This window comes from Podarcis erhardii, assembly GCF_964252035.2.
Source record: "Podarcis erhardii genome assembly, chromosome: 12".
Classification (NCBI taxonomy): Eukaryota; Metazoa; Chordata; class Lepidosauria; order Squamata; family Lacertidae; genus Podarcis; species Podarcis erhardii.
In genome coordinates this window covers 21373985-21386549 of record NC_138513.1, presented here as the reverse complement: position 1 = coordinate 21386549, position 12565 = coordinate 21373985, and positions in this window count along the sequence as shown.

Below are 12565 nucleotides of genomic sequence, written 5' to 3'. Positions count from 1 at the left end.
CCCACTCCATATTCTGTTTTTCCTTTCCAATTCACATTCAACCACCTGTGGCAATTGAGCATGGCCAGTTTTCCTTAGGCTCTCATCGAGAGTTTGCTCTCTCGAACACACATGATACGTGAGAATCAGGCCATTGGCTCGCCTAGTCCAGCATAGTGTTCTCAAAGTGGCCACCCAGAGGCCTTTTAATAGCCTGCAAACAGGACCTGAGTGCAAGAGCATGCTCTCCTGCTGCAGTTTCCTGCAAGCTGGTATTCAGAAGCATACTGCCTCCAACAGAGACATCACGGTTAGCAGCCACCTATTCTTTCTCTGTAGTGTATCTTTCCGTTCCAGTCCTGCTGGTTTGCCAACTGAGTTAACTGTTTGGCAGTGACTATGATGAATTTATTGGGGGGAGGGGGTGTCAATAAAAAGTTGCAAGGTTGCCTGTTGGATACCTTTCCTGCACCAATTCCCCTCCTCCTCCTCCGCCACCACCCATGCTGTTTCTTGTTTCTTCCCTCCCTGTTCCCAGTTATACATAAATCAGAATAGAGAGATATGGGGATCTTCTTTTGAGTCCATGGAGATGAACAGCTGTGAATAAGACACACAGATAAGAGAAACCCCCAGTAAGAAGGGAGAATAAAAACTGGGAGGAAGAAGATATGGGAAATATTGGTTTCTGAAATATAAACACATATTATTCAGGGGAGAAAAGTATAACTGGTTTTCTTCCTTTTACCGTAATTCTTGGACTCCTGTGTTGGTTCATTCCCATGAATTTGAATTAGGCATTTACCTTTTGCAGCACATTTTATTCCTTCTGGACTTCTGGGTTGCGATCATAACCTAATGAAACTCGGGTAACAAATACTAATGAACTATGAGTTAAAAGTGAATGTTTTCTGGGAGATAATAAAGCTATTTGGGGTATCAATTTATATTCCCATTTCTGATTTATTTATAAGTAAGAGTGGAAATGCTTCTACTTCACCTGGCCTGTGGGAAAGAAATCTATGATTTTGTACTGCATATCTAGTCACAGCTCAGACAGAGGGTTTGGGGTGATGATACTGTGCAAATGCATTTTCTCTGTCATATTTCAAAGCATAGGTTTGCAAACACTCTCTTTCCAGTCTGGGAAGTTTAAATTGAAATAGCCTTCAGCTGCCCTCACCTGGGATAAGAATAGTTCTCTCTCTCTCTCTCTCTCTCTCTCTCTCTCTCTCTCTCACACACACACACACACACACACACAGAGAGAGAGAGAGAGAGAGAGAGAGAGAGAGAGAGAGATGGGAGCAGGTTTTTTTAAAAAAAATCCAGGCATCCAGCTGACAAAATGGTCCTGGTTGCCAAAGAGGTCATAAAGCATGTTACTTCTCCTCCTGTATGAGCCGCTGTGTGTGGGAGCTGGCCACTTCTTCATCTTACACCTTGCTGCTTAGGGAGAAAGGAGAGGGTGACAAATCAGAAACCCCAGCAAGGACAGACACTCTCCCGCTGTTGCACATGCAACTTAGCATGTGCAAGGAACATGGGGAAAGCTATGCATGTCCGTAGTGATGTATGGAAGTGAGAGCTGGACCATAATGAAGGCTGATCACCGAAGAATTGATGCTTTTGAATTCTGGTGCTGGAGGAGACTCTTGAGAGTCCCATGGACTGCAAGAAGATCAAACGTATCCATTCTTAAGGAAACCAGATCCTGAAGCTGAGGCTCCAATACTTTGGCCACCTCATGAGAAGAAAAGACTCTCTGGAAAAGACCCTGATGTTGGGAAAGATGGAGGGCACAAGGAGAAGGGGATGACAGAGGACGAGATGGTTGGACAGCGTTCTCGAAGTTACCAGCATGAGTTTGACCAAACTGCGGGAGGCAGTGGAAGACAGGAGTGCCTGGCGTGCTCTGGTCCATGGGGTCACGAAGAGTCGGACACGACTAAACGACTAAACAACAACAATGCATGTCAGAACTGAGCCCAGTTGGACCCACCCTGTCTAGGGATAGGAAAATATGTAAATTTTGCTTTCTCTCCAGCTCTTGTTTTTTTCCAATCCTAAACTCAGTCCTATACATTTTCACATCAGTCTGTGAAGGAAAACTTCATCAAAATCCATCAACACTTTACTGTGAATTTCTCATTGGACATACGTTTTTCTACGCAATTTTGCTCATATACACATTTTGGCAAATTTATGTATGTTATTTTCACTAATACATGGATATATGCACACATTCCACTAGTATATGCCCTTTTGTACACGTTATTTGACTGGATAATTGCATTCAAAATTTGGAGAACTGCAAATTTCAAAGAATGGCTGTTTATACACACACACACTATTGTTTGGAAAGTGCAAATTAGGAAGGGTTGTCTTTAAATATAAACTGAATTGAATTGCTTGCCCCACGTCCCTAACTATGTGTTTTCAATAGAGGTTGTAAAAAGGACTCTACGTACATACAAACTATATAGGCTTTGTATGTGGAGTCTAGAACCTCGTAAAAAACAAAATCCCTAAATATGCAGGCAAGCCTACTGTCACAGAGTTGTACTTCAACAGAGTGTGTTGTCAAGCTCTTTTGAACATATGTAAGTTGGGGGCAAGGCCAATCCTGTAGCATGAACAGCTGTTGGTGCTATCAGGTCTCTGCTATTTCCTCTTTCCAGTCTAGCTCCTGGAAACTCTATCTGGTTCCTAATTTCTAAACAAATAATCAGACCATTGATACATTTATTCAGGTCCAAAATAAATTACCCATGTCATTTTGCTATTCTGAAAGCACAGTTGGAATTCCACAACCGGAACCCTAGAGCAGAAGAATCTCATGTCATTCTGTAACAAGCAGAAACAGCTTCAAGAACATCCTAGCAACATTGTAAAATGTACTGCTAGGGAAATAATAAAAGTCTAAATTTAACCTTAAAAAAGGACATTCAAAGCCTTTAAAAATTGATTATGGAGTGACACTGAAAAATGATTCCAAGCTTGCAACTTAGGGGGGGAAGGAAGTGAAGAAATTTAGAACTGGAATATTAGAGGGCAAAAAGAGGGAAAGGAAAATTACCGGTAGGCTGCAACCACGCCTACTCAAGATGCAGAAGCCCCATTGAATTCAATGGGGCTTACTCTAGTGTAAGTGGGGTTGGGATTGCTATGCAGCTCTTTTTCCTGAAATATTTTTCCTTGTTTGTTCTCCCTATTCTTTGAGAATGCCAGTGAGTATATGGATACAGGTCATTTGAGCTATATATTGTACTTGGGTTATCAGAAACCCTTTCATAATGGAGGAGATAGCTTTAATAATGAATGCACCAGCAACTGATTTAAAGGGAGAGAGTTGCTAGGAAGAAAAAGCGCACAATTCAGTGGTAACTTTACTTCTCCCTCTGTCTTCTTGTGCACCTCCCATTCCTTAATATGGCCCAGTTGACTGTACTTGGATTTTTAGTAGTCAATAAATGTGATATGCCGCAAAATGGACAGAAAACAATGCAAACAGTACAATAAAACACTGTCAGTTCTGTGCATTATGTGCAATTCTGATCAGTGCTTTAAAAGTTTTTTAAAACAAAGCAAGGCCCATGCTGATGAAATGCATACTACTGACCAGCACAGGCCAGCATGCATAACGATCAAATGAAATGCTTTCATAAAGTAAATGTAAAAGACTGGGACATTTCCTCTTAAAATGGCATTCTTGGATGGGATTAGGATAGATCTCGAGATGACAGTATTCAGTCCCAGAAATTTATAAGCATAACAACAACAACAACAACAACAACAACAACAACAACAACAATTTATTATTTCTACCCTGCTCATATGACTGGGTTTCCCCAGCCACTCTGGGAGGCTTCCAACAAAAGATTAAAAATACACTAAAACATCAGTCATTAAAAATTTCCGTAAACAGGGCTGCCTTCAGATGTCTTCTAAATGTAATATAGTTGTTTATTTCTTTGACATCTGGTGGGAGGGTGTTCCACAGGGCAGGCGCCACTGGTTCCCTGTAACTTCGCTTCTCACAGTGAGGGAAGCGCCAGAAGGCCCTCTGTGCTGGACCTCAGCGGGGAAAGAGGAAAGAATGTTAGTGTTTGCTTGGCACATTGATCTAACATGGATGTCATTGCAATTAAGGTTTTTGTGTAGCATACACTACCAACATCCACAACCATTGCTTGGCAACTCACACACAATGTTTCTGTGGAATACTGATGGGTCCCAAATTAATCATTTGTAGATAGTAATCAATCCTATCTTCAAAGACAAGAGCTAGGGGACATCTGCTGGCAATACTGGATCCAGGGGCAGAGGAAGGGGGTGCAGTGGATGCAGGTTGCCCCAGGTGTCACCACTGAGGGGGGGGGTGACAAAATGCCAGGCGGCACTCACTGTAGGGCCTGCAGTGTGCCAGAGCCACACGTCTCTCCTGGGAGATACGCTGTGGCTTAGGCTGTCTCCTGGGAGATACACAGTGGCTTAGGCATGTGCAGGCTCCGCTCTGCCTAAATGGTCCGCCTGCTGCCTCCCCCCTCAGCTGTAGGGCAGCTGAGTGGGAGGAGGCAGGTAGACTCCGGAGGCCCTGCAGTGTGCCCTGCTCCTCTGGGTGGGTTTCCCCGCCCCTATGGGCAGCTCACCCTCCCCTGGGCGCACCTTCCCAGGCACATGAGCAGCTTCTTCCGCTGCTGGCTGGATCTTCAGATACCAGCAATAATTTTTTGTATGTGAGGAGGAAACAAGCTACTTGGAGGCGACCCATGTAAATTCAGAGAGTCTTTGTGAGGCTGGATGCGTAACATAGGCAAAGGTCCAACCTATATACACATTGTAACATTCCTCATTGCATACCTTTTGGAATGTGGACCAAAAACAAATTCCTTTTTTTCTGCAATACCTAGGATGCTCCGCCAAAGAAGTTTGCAACGGTTGGTTGTGGCTTGGGAAACTTATGGCCCTTCAGATATTGTTGGACTCCCATCAGTCCCTGCCACCATGATCAATGATTGTGGGTGATGGGAGTTGTAGTCCAACAATATTTGGTGGTCCACCGATTAGTCGTCCTGGTTTAAATGACTGATCTGACATTGTAGAAGAGGTCAATATTATGTGATATTAATTAAAAGACTAACATTATTGGGGATTTTTTTTAAAAAAAAAAGAATACAAGTAGGTATGTTTGAAGAAGACAGGTCCTTCAGTAGTCACTGACCTAATAAGTAGCTTGTAGTCAAATTGTCACAGCATTTGCATTTGCCGAAAGAGAGGACGGAACACCTGGCGATGCTATTATTGCACTATGGAGGTTCGTACATTTCTTCTGAAGCATCCATTACTGGCCATTATTGGATATATAAGACTGGGCTAGGTGGGCCTTTGATGTGACACACTATGGCAGTTCATTTGTTCACATCAATGTTACGTGCAATTGCTGCAGCAAAGTGCTAAACACTGACCTGCCACTGGTCATACTGTAGCTGCTCTCTAGATAAATAGAGTTAAGTCTCTAGGGCTGTTAATCTGACACTTTTCATGAAAACTAAATTTGCACCATAAAGAAGCAAAAAGGGAAAATGCACAGCCTGGTTTAATAAAATGATGTTGAGTTGTAGAGACCTGTAATAAACCAATAAAACTGGGGAAGTGGCTCTATTTTCAGAGCCGTTGAAAAGATGTTTTCGGAGCAGCGCACTAAACAAAACTAATTTATTCTGGTAGTGTTTCCAGATGGACGAAGGCATTCTGAAAGGAACCCCATTTAAATTTAGTGGTAAGCTTACAGAGGCTTTGTGTAATTGGAAAACAATGGTAGTGCCATGGCTTTTGCAAAGAATGGCACTGGTAGTGAAATATATATATATATGTATTTCTATGGCACCGGTATCAAAATAAAGTTGTTGTTTTTCCTCTTTCTCTATGCAATAATTGCATTTTTGTATCATTTACATCCCTAATAAGACACTACAATCACTATTACATGCGGGTTTCTCTTGCTAGATCAGTAAAATTAGAAGAGACAGGCACCACTTTAAGGCACTTGGGACAATTTACTTTGACATAATAGGGCTTTTCTGGGGGACTAAGGAGAGAAGTAGAAGTCTTACAATGCATTCCCATTTTAGTATGGTTAGATGGACCTGCTGCTTTTCATATTACTGATTACAGAGGTTTTTTTAACTTGCTATAAACAGATCGCCACATTATCCTGGTTCTCGTTTTATCCTCCAAATTGTTCTCTTCCCTCTGTTATTCACCCAAGGTCATACATTTAAAGCACATGGCTTCCCCCCAAAGAGTCCTGGAATCTGTAGGTTGTCAACAGTGCTCGGAATTTTACCTCTGTGAGGGTTTCAACTACAGTTCCCAGAATTCTTCGAAGGGAGCAACAGCTGTTAAAATGTGGCATGGATGTGCTATAAATGTATGATGTGGGTGTGACCAAAGTATAACCCAGTTCATTACAAGGTTCCTCCTATATCTGTTGTGAATTCTGCCTTTCAAGAGCTGATATACACCTTTGGCGCTTGCATTTATTCATAGGGATCATGGTGTGTTATACTCACTGATTAATAGTGAAACATTGTAAATGGGCATACTATCACCGAGCCATGATTTTGTCTCACTGGAGTAGTTCAAAAGCAGCTGCCAGATGGAACATAATATTACATACCGCTGCAATATACAGAATGTCTAGGTTTGGACATCATATGTGATTTAAATCATCAGAGGCACAATCTAGAAGCGTTTCCTGTTGTGCTACCATCCCCGTTCCCACTCATCTTTCCCGTGTCAGCATACACAACCAAGCTCTGGGATACAAACATATCCGAAACTCTATTAAGGCAGACTATGTGCCCATATGGCCCAGTCTGGCCATACTGATGTCACACCCACGCCAGACCATAGCTGTCAACCATCCCTTATTTGGCGGGAAAGTCCCTTATCCCAGCGCCGTGTCCCGCGGCTGTCCCTTATTGATGATGTCCCTTAAATTTCCTGGGTTTCAAAGGAAGCAGCTCCTCTCCTTCCTTCCCTCCCTGCCGGCCAGGGAGGAGGGAGGCTCCAACTGTGTTGCTTGGCTGCGTTGCTCATCCAATAAGGAGTCTAAGTATGACTGGGGAGTGGAGCTTGCATGCTTTGTGCCGATCAAATCGGCCGCATTGTCTGGGGACTCGCCTTTGCTCAGCGCTTCCCAGCAGAGAGGTGACTGTGGTTTTCCTTGCTGCATCCCCTTTGCCAGGTTGCTGCGCTGTGGGAACCACCACTTGAGGCTTCGTTTGGCTGCTGGCTGACTAAAATCCCTTATTTTGGCTGCTGGTCCCTTATTTTCAAATCTGTAAGTTGACGGCTATGCGCCAGACATTCCAGCTATGCGCCAGAAAAAGCGATAAACAACTACCTGACATTCAGAAGACATCTGTGCTGGACCCGGGGGAAAGGTACCGTGAGCGTAGTCTGAGTCCACACGAAGAGGGGCGAGGTCCGAGGCGGAGAGCCGGGCGGGGAACAGGAACGCTGGAACAGGAGGCCGAGCAGGGAACAGGAACACCGGATGGTCAGGAACAGGAGGCCAAGCAGGGATCAGGAACACAGGAAGGTCCAAAGCCAACAACGACGTTGCTCCCGCAACCTGGGACCGGGCTGACTGGGCTTTTATCCTCTTCTAAGGCCAGGGGCGGTCCCGGCCCCCAGGAGCCCCGCCTCCTCTGGCCTTAAGGCGAGCACTCCTCCTGGGAGCAACCAGTTCCCTTCGCCTCTCTGCCCTAAGCCTCTGCAGATCAGGAGAGGCCGAAGGGTTACTGGGCCCTGGAGGAGGCTCACCTGTAGCCACTGAGTCCTCAAGCCCCTCTGGGGCCTGAAGGGTTTCACCTGGGGCCAGCTCCTGGTGCTCTGCCACAGGTGCAGGCTCTTCAGCATCTAGGCCTTGCCCCAGTTCAGCCGGCCCTGGAGGCGGGGACTCCTGTGCAGGCTGGGATTCCTCTGGTTCATCCTCTGAATCGGAATCCCAGGCCATCACACCATCCCCCCTCCCAGGCCCCCCCCTCAACCGAGGGTCCGGACCCGGCTTGCCGGGGTACGTCGCATGGAACTCTCGGAGGCAGGCAGGTGCGTGGACGTTGGCCGCTGGTTCCCAGGAACGGTCCTCCGGTCCGTACCCCTTCCAGTCAATGAGATACTGCAGCTTTCCCCTGCGGTATCGGGAGTCCAGGATGCGTTCCACCTCGTACTCAGGCTCTCCCTGAACCAACACTGGCTGCGGTCGGGGACGGTTCGGGTGGAACTCGTCGGGTGGGGCCACTGGACTCAGAAGGGACCTGTGGAAGACCGGGTGAACCTTCAGGGTTGCGGGTAACCGGAGACGGAATGCCACAGGAGAGACTTGGTCCACGATAGGGAACGGGCCGGTGAATCGGGCGTCCAACTTCCGCGAAGGTCGAGAGGGGTGGAGGTGGCGAGTGGAGAGCCAAACCAGGTCACCGACGCGAAGTTCCGGCCCCACCTGGCGGTGGCGGTCGGCCTGGGCTTTGTACGCTTCCTTGGCCTGGTGCAGTTGCTCCACCAAAAGCTGTTGCTGGGACTGGAGCTCTTGAAGCCACTCCGTCACCGCCGGGACCGCGGATGCCGGCAGCACATCTGGAAACAGCCGTGGATGATAACCGTAACTGGCCTGGAACGGGGTCTGCTGGGTGGACGCATTCACCGCGTTGTTGTAGGCGAACTCCGCCAATGCCAGGTGGTCGACCCAGTCATCCTGCTGGTAGCTGCAGTAACACCGGAGGTACTGCTCCAGCACCGCGTTCGCCCGTTCCGTCTGGCCATCGGTCTGTGGGTGGTAGGCTGACGAGAGGCAGACCTCTGTCCCGAGGGTCTGATGTAATGCTCGCCAGAACCGGGATGTGAACTGAACGCCCCGGTCGGACACCACGCGCTCAGGTAGGCCATGCAGGCGGAAGACATGCTGAAGGTACAGCTGAGCGGTTTCCTTGGCTGTGGGTACAGATGGGCAGGGGGCGCAGTGCACCATCTTGGTGAAATGGTCGGAGAAAACTAGGAGGCAGGTACAACCACGAGACGGGGGTATGTCCACTACAAAGTCCAACGAAACCGTGTGCCAAGGGCGCGGTGGAACTGGCAATGGCTGAAGTAGGCCGGGGGGTCGCCTGGTAGGGCCCTTGGCGCGCCGGCAGACATCACAACCAGCAACGTATCGAGCCACGTCAGCCTTCAGGCGGGGCCACCAAAACTCACGACTGACCAGATGGGTGGTCCGATACCGTCCAAAGTGCCCCGCTGCTGGGGCATCATGGGCCATCCGGAGAACCTCCAGCCGCAGTGGCCCTGGCGGGATGTACAGACGACCGTGGTGCAGCAGAAGGCCCTGATGCAGGACCAGCCCCGGATACTGTGGGCTGGACCCTTCAGCCAGCTCCTGGAGTCGTTCCTGGGCCCAAGCGTCGACCCGCTGCTGTTTCCGCACCCGAGCCTGCAGTGGCTCCGCCTCCTGGGTGGCCAGGAATGCAGCTGGAGGTAGGATCGTGGTGGGTTCTGCTTGCTGTACCGTGTCTGAGTTGTCTTCAGGTTTCCGGGACAGGGCATCCGCCTTCTGGTTCTGAGAGCTAGGGATGTAGCGGATCCGGAACTGGAACCGGGAAAAGAACAACGCCCACCGGATCTGTCTTTGGTTCAGCTTGCGGGTGGTCTGGAGGTACTCCAGGTTCCGGTGGTCGGTTCTCACCTCCACCGGATGTCGTGCCCCCTCAAGATGGTGGCGCCAGACCTCAAAGGCCACCTTGATGGCCAGTAGTTCCCGCTCCCACACAGTATAGTTACGCTCCGCTGGTAGGAGCTGGCGGGAATAGAAGGCACAGGGTAAGAGTGGCGCTTCAGGTCCATTCTGTTGAGACAAGACGGCACCGAGAGCCGTACTGGAGGCGTCGGTCTCCACCACAAAGGGTCGAGAGGGGTCAGGATGTTGTAAAATTGGCGCCCTCTGGAAACAGGCCTTCAACCCCTGAAACGCCTCCTCTGCCTCCTTGTCCCAGGAAAACGGCGTCTTTGGGCGCAGTAGCCGGGTCAACGGGGTGGTGCGATGAGCATAATCTGCGATGAAGGTCCGGTAGTAGTTGGCGAACCCCAGGAAACGCTGTAGGTCCTTGCGGTTCCAGGGTGCCGCCCATTCTCGAACCGCTGCCACCTTCCCAGGGTCCATCTGCACCCCATCTGGAGAGAGCCGGTGTCCAAGAAAGTCCACAGTCCGCTGATGGAACTCGCACTTGCTGAGCTTTGCGTACAAACGGTGCTCACGCAAGCGCTGCAGCACGGTCCGGACATGTCCCTCATGGCGAGCCGGGTCACGGGAGTAAACCAGTATGTCATCCAAGTACACCACCACGTACTTGTCTAACAAGTCCTGGAACACGTGGTTGATGTAGCGTTGGAACACAGCAGGCGCGTTGCACAAACCGAAAGGCATAACCAAGTATTCGAACTGCCCGTACCGGGTTCCAAATGCTGTCTTCCACTCATCCCCGGCTCGGATCCGAATCAAGTTGTAGGCCCCCCGGAGGTCCAGCTTGGTGAACACCTGTGCCCCTTGCACCCGCTCCAGCAACTCCGAGATAAGGGGCAAGGGGTACCGGTCTGGGATGGTAATTTTGTTCAGGGCTCGGTAATCATGGCAAGGGCGAAGTTCCCCACATTTCTTCTTAACAAAGAGCACTGGTGCCGCGGTAGGCGAGGTGGAAGGCCTAATGAACCCACGCTCCAGGTTCTTGCGCAAGAAGTCCTGCAAAGCCTCGCGCTCTGGCTCTGTTAGAGAATATAAGCGACTCTTTGTAAGGGCGCTCCGGGCTGGAGGTCTATGCCGCAGTCAAAAGGCCGATGCGGCGGCAGCTGGTCTGCCCCCCGTTCCTCGAACACGTCCTGGTAGTCCTGGTACACGGCTGGGAGCGTGGGTGCTGCCTCCTCCGTGGGCGCGGCCGCCAGCGTCTCGGATTGAGCATGGAAACATGGGTCTGGGAAGTGCACAGTCTGTTTGACCCAGTCAATCTGAACGTTGTGAGCTTCCAGCCAGTCCATCCCGAGCACGAGGGGGAACCGAGGCATAGAGGCAATGTCCAAAGTTCGCAACTCCCGGTGCTGCTGGAGACACAGGACCAGGGGCTGGGTCTCCTGAGTAACGGCTCCTGAACGTAGAAGCCGTCCGTCAATTGCTTCCACCTGGACCGGTTCTGGCTTGTTCCGAAATGGCACCTGATGATGGGCAGCAAAAGCAGCGTCCATATAAGAACGGGTTGCTCCTGAATCCACCAAAGCATGGGTAAGAATCCAGGGCCCACCTGGAGGGTATAAACGTACCGGAACCATAAGATGTTGCAAGTCCATTGGTGCGGGCCCATTCTGCGCTGTTTGGGACCCCCGGTAGCTAGGGCCATCAGCTACTGGGGGTTGGCGGTTTCCCTGCGGCTGGCGTTTCTCAGGGCAGGACCGAGCGTAGTGTCCACTTCCGCCACAGTAGAGACATAGATTCCCCTCCTGACGCCGCACCTTCTCTGCGGGGGAAAGGCGTGGCCGCACTGCCCCGAGCTGCATAGGCTCCTCCGATAACTCAGTTGTGACCGTGGGGCTGCCGGAAGAAACTGGTGCCGAGAACTGGAGGTGTCGTCGGCCCCGGGCCTGGCGACGATCCTCCAGCCGGTCGTCTATCTGTAGACTCCGTTGAATGAGAGTGTCTAGCGTGGTGGGGTGTTCCATTGTGGCCAGCTGGTCCAGTATCTCGTCCGAAAGCCCTTCGAGATACTGGTCCCGCAATGCCGAGTCGTTCCAGGTCAAGTCCTGTGCCAACAGCCGGAACTCCGTGGTATATGCGGCCACCGTGGACTCGCCCTGTTTCAACTGCCGAATCGCCCGGTTGGCTTGACTCCCTTTCTGGGGGTTGCCGAACGCGGCCTCCAAAAGATTGCAAAACCCCGTATAGTCTGCCAGCAAGGGGGAGTCTTGCCTGAGTAGCGGCAACGCCCACTTGGCCGCCTGGTCCTTTAACAAACTAATCAAAAAGTGCACCTTGGTGCGGTCGTCAGGGAAGTTCCGGGCTCGCCCCTGAATATACAGCTTGGCTTGGGCGAGGAACATGGGAAAGCTGGCCGGGGCTCCATCAAATTTCTCGGGCAAAGCCACTGGGCACTTGCCAGGAGCCGGGGCGTCGGCCCCAGGAGCCAGTAGGGCTTCCAAGCGCTGCTGAAGTGCCGTAACCGGGTCGCTGAGCTGCTGCACGGTGTGAGTCAAGGCCTGGTTCTTCTGGGCCAAAGCCACCAGCGCAGCCACCTGGTCAGCCATGGCCTCTGGCTCTTCCCGAACGCACCCCAACGAAGGGGGAGTGCGGGTGTGGCGGGAGCAAACTGTGCTGGACCCGGGGGAAAGGTACCGTGAGCGTAGTCTGAGTCCACACGAAGAGGGGCGAGGTCCGAGGCGGAGAGCCGGGCGGGGAACAGGAACGCTGGAACAGGAGGCCGAGCAGGGAACAGGAACACCGGATGGTCAGGAACAGGAGGCCAAGCAGGGATCAGGAACACAG